This window comes from Mus pahari, chromosome 10 (assembly GCF_900095145.1).
Source record: "Mus pahari chromosome 10, PAHARI_EIJ_v1.1, whole genome shotgun sequence".
Classification (NCBI taxonomy): domain Eukaryota; kingdom Metazoa; phylum Chordata; class Mammalia; order Rodentia; family Muridae; genus Mus; species Mus pahari.
Genome location: NC_034599.1, coordinates 1556588 through 1562994, shown reverse-complemented (window position 1 = coordinate 1562994; position 6407 = coordinate 1556588). Strand labels below are relative to the sequence as shown.

Here is a 6407-nt window from a genome sequence, read left to right as displayed (position 1 = left end):
TTTCTTAATTATAATTCCATTCTGGAGAAATACCTTTTAATTGGGGTATATTGATTTTTAGAAGTATATGTATTATATTATATTATATTTTACATCATTATATAATATGAATTATATTATATTGTGTCTAATTATATTTTATACACATACCTCCTGTTATTCACCCCTCAGTGCCCTGTTTTCTCAACCCCACTCATTTTGACCCTTTGCATTTCTCAAATATTTCTCTTTCTACTGTCATAAAATATATATGTATATACCTCTCTCTGGTCAGGTTGTATATTCATGTTTGTATGTGTGTGTGTTGTGTATATGTGTAAACATACACATGTATCCCTAATTTTAATGGTGTTGCCTTGTTTTTTTTTTCTTACACTTAGGAGAATGTTCCCTGTGATTTGGGTTGTCATATATAACCATTACTATGTTAATGTGTGTTCCCTCCAGTTCTATTCTTTTTAGGACTTTTCTCAAAAAGTTATATTGGGTTTGTCAAAGGCTTTTCCTACATCTATTGAGATAGATCATGTGAATTTTTTCTTTAATTCCTCTTCACGCATATTCATGTGATAGAAGTAATGAGAAAGTTGAGAAGATGGATGAATAGAAGATATGTCAGTTAGGAAGACTACAATGATGTCCTCTTTAGAATGGGCAAGTAGATGATTTAGCAAGGATGCAAATCAAGACATAGAAAACACACCACAGGTAAGTATTTAACTTGTTTCTTTAGAAATATGAGATGACACTTGTATAAAACACAGATTTCCTAGTTTTCAGTAGAGTGCAAATAGTGATGAGTATTCATTATCATTTTAATACTTAGTGAAATATCAAAAAATTTGCATACTACAAAAAATGGCATAGTAGCTATCAAGAACATGAAGTCCCTACATCCACTATTTAAATGAATCAACATAAATTAATAAGGAATAAAAATAACAATATCAGTAAAATGAAATATTAATATATGCATGATTTCTGTAAATTAAGTCAACTATACTGACTTAATTTACAGAAATCATGCATATATTAATATTTTCTCTCATATTTTTACATTACAATAAACCATTTCAATATTCTCATAGTAGAGAGAATATTGAACACATATGATTCTCTTCAACAGTACATGGGTTAGAGCAGCATCTTTTAAGGGATATATTTTGCTTCCTAGAATGTTCACAGTGCTTGTTTCATTTAATAATAGTAAGTAACTTAGAGATATTTAAATTCAAGTACCTTAGTATAATACAAAATAATACAAATAAAATGACTGACTCAACTTAAAACATTACAGACTTTGCTTGCCTCTAGCATGTTTGAACAAATTTTACTTCATCTCGTAATACTTTCTCAGACTTATTCCATATAGGCTGATAAATTTTCACCTAATTATTAACATATATCTGAATATTTGTATTATTTTATTAAAAAAATTTATATATATTTGGGGAAATAATTAAAAATATAAGAAAAGGCTCAAAAATATTGAAAACAACTGTGAGTTGTGTCAAAGAAAATTATGCTCTTAACCACATTTCAGAGCGCTTTTTAAATATCTAAATAAATATGCTGCAAAGCTTCTGTGACATTTTTCATTTTAAAATTATTATTTACTTAAATGATATACAAACATATAACACCTAGAATCTTTCCAAATCTTTTAGGAAATTTTTGTAGTGAATGAATTCATAAATGTTTTATTTGGGGGATATAGTTGTAGGAGCTGGATATTCCTAAGACATTCAAATTTATGTCACAAGATATATATATATATATATATATTATACATGTATATACATATTGTATATACATATATATATATACAATTATTATATATATAATATATATAATAAATGAAATATATAATGAAATCAAATTCTCTATAAATCTTAGCAAAGAAAAAAATCATGTTAATAGATCTCTACAGGAACAATAGTAGCATGAAGCTCATGGCAAAAACCAACCATTTTCTGATTGTGTATAAGTCCTTTTTCACAAGTTGAAACCCATACCTAGCCCCATTTCGTGTCTGAGAACCTGTGACTAGACAAGTCATCAGCCTTTGTGGTTAAATCTACTACAGTTATTCTAATAAATGAACATAATTAAACTGATACGTGATGACATATTATTATAACCATAGATTAATGTATTTCTCAATCTTTATCAGAGAAATCACTATTTGCTTTGCATAGTAATTAACATAGAGACACATAGCTTTTAAAGATATATAATATAAGAGCATGTAGAACGCTCAGTCAAGATTGAAACACTAAGGTTGTATTACCTCCTGGTAAGCATTAAGGATTACTGTGAAAATAGTGATAGAAGGGAAATTGTGAGAGCCAGAGAGTGAATGAATACAAGGAAATTTCTTCTAGACAAAACAGGATAGCTGCACACGTGTACTCACAGTTGTTTGTGACAGCATGTGCAATCCCATACGTGTTCAAATCATATAGATTACCACATGAACAAAGGAGTTAGAGATGCACATCCACTCCTAGTGGAAGTGCTATAGGCAGGAGATAGCTACAAGAGGGAGAGTCAATTTTCTTTAAGAGTGTTGCCCCTGGAAGATAGATTTACCATGTTCCAATGGAGAGACACACTTTTATGAGCACAAAGGAAGCAAAAATTGGACTTCATGTCTGAAAACAAAATGAGGACAGAAAGTTGACTGGGTAGAAATAAAGAAGGATCTGGAAGGGGTTTGATGAGAGTACATACAGTCAAAACACATGCAAAATTCCCAAGAACTAAAGGTGGAGGAACAAAACCCAGTGTGGGTAGTTCCTTATTTATTGTAAAATTCACAGACTTACCATTTTTGTTTGTTTCTTTAATTGAATTGTTGTTATACTATCTCAAGGGACGTGTATCATTAAAATAATCTCTACCAGTCAATTCTCTCCTTGAGATTTCTTTGAGGTAACTGAATTTGTTATACAGGGAGAAGCCTGGGATGTCTGTTCTCTGAGAGTCTGAGCGGCCCTACCAGAAGCTGATTAAGACAGACTCAGTTACTTAAAACACCCAACTATTGGATTGAAGACTGCAACTCATATGGTTGAATTAGAGGATGGACTGAAGAAGCTGAAGAGCAGGATGGCCCCATAGGAAGAAGAGCCATCTCAACTAACCCAGATCCCTGGGAGCTCCCAGAGACATAGCCACTTACCAGGCAGCATACACTGGCTGGTCTGAAGTCCCTAACACACACACACAAACACACACACACACACACACACACACACACACACACACACACACACAAAGAAGACTGCCTGGTCTAGCCTCAGTGGGAGTACATGCATCTAATCCTCTAGAGACTTGAGGTCCCAGGGAAAGAAGATGTCTAGTGGGAGAGGAGAGGGGGAGCACACTCTTAGAGGCAAGGCAGAGGCAGAGTGGCATGAGGAAACATGGGAGTAGGACAGAGAGGGGGCCAACAGCTAGAATGTGAATAAATAAAATAATTTTTAAAAATTATCTTCTGTATAATACCAGAGAGAGTCTAAGAACAATTGCGTTCAGAATGAATTCAAGGAGAACTAATAAAGTAGGTTAAACAGTGTCTCTAAGTTTAGATATTCAATCATCTGAGATGATAAAGAAAGTGATAGAGCTCTTGTCTCCAAACAAGTCAGAGCTCTTTGCCATCTTTGGAGCAATGCAGGTGAGAAGTTCATTTAGGAGAACAGTCTAAATTGTATTTGAGAAGTGACATAAACACTAAGTTTGTAAGAATATATTTTTCTTTACACTGTCTGGGAGTGTATCTTTCTTATTTTTCGGTTTAATGTTGTTTGATACTCCCTCATATTATAACAAGCAAATTGCCACACTTTCCCTAAACTTGGAATATTAAATCAACAAAGCCAAGCATGATTTCTCTCATTTTTTTCAGCTTACACATTCAGGTTACATAAGCAAAACAAAAATAAATGAGAGAGCAACTGAAAAAGGCTGAGGTGGCAGCACTAAGCACTGTTTAATTTATTTTGAAGACTTTTTCTTTACACTTTCAATGTTATTCTATTAACGTTCTAGGTTAAGAAAAAAAAAAAGTGCCACCTGACTGAACATTGGCAAGTTATAAAACATTGTTCAAATTTTCTTACTTCATTTTCCAGAGGTCTTATTTGAACCTTTTCCTTCTGCTAAACTTCACAATGTCCTTTCAAATTTGAGAAAAACTATATACTTTTTCTTTTTATAATCAGATAAAAGTGACTTATTTTGTCATAATTACATTATCTGTTAACAGAAGAGATATTTCTGTTCAGATATTAAAATACTTCAGATATTTCTGAAGATATTAAGGTAAGACATTAAAGGAGATATAGAAATTAAACACTGAAGTGGAAACTCTACGTCTTATAACTACATTTCAAAGTAGTACTCTCAGTTAAATATAAGTATACTTTCTTCCAACTTTTCTAAAGTCAGAGAATATTTCCTTCAAATGAAAACCTCATCATTAGAAATGTTAGTACAGATGCTAAAAATGTAAATGACTTGCTTAGGATGAGCAAGGCAAAAGACAACTGTCTTTTTCCAAAATGTTTATCAGTCACAGCAAACAGAATCTCTCCCAAGAACTCTCTCAAGAAATTGACTTACTCCAGGTCTCCTTTGTGACCACAAAAGCTATTTAGAAGCAGCTGCAGTTTTGTTAAGAATAAATGCTAATATTTTGAATATGGGGTTTCTGTTACAGGCTTACATGTTGAATGCTATGAGCCTGTCCCTATTCAAATCATAACAAAAACTTTGTAGTGTAAAATATATATATGATAAGGTAAATATTAGTGCAATAATCAAGAAATCACAGCTATAATTTTATGAAACTATTATTTCCACTTGAATACGATGAGTTTCAGTATAAAATATATTTCTTAAAATTGATCAATTGAAAGACAGAGCCTGATCTGTGATTCCATGCAATTTTCTGATAGTATTATGTGAATATTTAATTAGGCCCATAAATGTGTTTCAGATAAAATGATCCATTTAAACTTTTCTAACTTGATATATTACTCATGCTAAAAATTAGTCAAAGTCATCTGTTTGAAAATTATAAAATTAGTATTTGCAAAATTACTGTCTGCAGAGAAAATGTTATTCCTTGGTATTTTTCTAAGACGTGACTTGGAAATCAGTTGAGGAATTCTGAAAGGAAGACCAATGCTGATAATTTACTCTTTTTAAAATATTCCAGATGTTCCCCCATTCCAAGACCTGCCTCCCACAGTTCTTCATCCCATTCCTCCTCACCCTTGACTCTAAGAGGATGTTTACTACCACTAGACTTCCCCCTTCCCCAGGGCCTCCATTCTCTCAAGAATTAAACTCATCTCACTCTGAGGGCAGACCAGGCAGTCCTCCACTGTATACGTATCAGGCACCTCAGACCAGCCAGTGTATGCTGCCTGGTTGGTGGCTAAATCTCTGGGAGTATCCAAGGGTACAGGTTAGTTGAGACTATTGGTCTTCCTATGGGGTCACCCTCTTCAGGTTCTTCAATACATCCCCTAATTTATAACCACATGGATCTCTCTGGCTTCAGTTGTTTGTAAGTGTCTGTGTATGTCTCAGTCAGCTCTTCATTGGGCCACTCAGAGAACAGCCATGCTAGGCTCCACTTGGTAAGCACATCATAGCGTCAGTAACATTGTCAGGCCTTGGAGTCTCCCGATGAGGTGGATTCCGAGTTGAGTCTATCATTGGATCACCTTTTCTTCAGTCTCTTCTCCATTTTTATCCCTGCAGTTCTTTTATACAGGAACATAATTTCTGGGTCAGAAATTAAGTCTGGATTAGCAAGTCTGTCTCTTTAAAGAGCCTTTGCTATGTAACTTGAAAAACAGTGTCCCTCAGAAACTCTGTCTCATAACCCTAGACCTAAACTTTTAATGATGATGGGACAGATCCAGGTCTAAAGCTGCAGTGTCAGTTATGTTCACAGTTAGGACTTTTATTTTTTAATAAGAATAAATTGTCTGAATATGGATGATTTATGGATAGATCCCCGGATGGGGTAGTCTCTGGATAGTCCATCCTTTCATCTTAGCTCTAAATTTTCTCTCTGAATCTGTATCCTTTGGTGGGTATTTTGTTTTTTATTCTAAGGAGAAATGTAGTGTCCACACGATGATCTTCCTTCTTGGTTTCCTTGTGTTTTGCAAAATGTATCTTGGTTATTCTAAGTTTCTGGGCTAATATCTGCTTATCAGTGAGTACATATCTAGTGACTTCTATTGTGATTGGGTTAACTGACGAAGGATGATAACCTCCAGATACATCCATTTGCCCAAGAATTTCATAAATACATTGTTTTAATAGCTGAGTAGTACTCCATTGTATAAATGTACCACAGTTTCTGTATCCATTCCTCTATT

At 33.7% G+C, this 6407-nt stretch overlaps 1 non-coding gene across 1 annotated transcript; it reads right to left on the bottom strand.

The window, feature by feature from the left end:
- Positions 1–4551: 4551 nt before the first annotated feature.
- LOC115064879 lies at positions 4552–4693 on the bottom strand. Its single transcript, XR_003844703.1, has one exon. It is a non-coding gene; the product is annotated as a small nucleolar RNA SNORA16B/SNORA16A family (small nucleolar RNA).
- Between the last annotated feature and the right edge of the window lie 1714 nt (positions 4694–6407).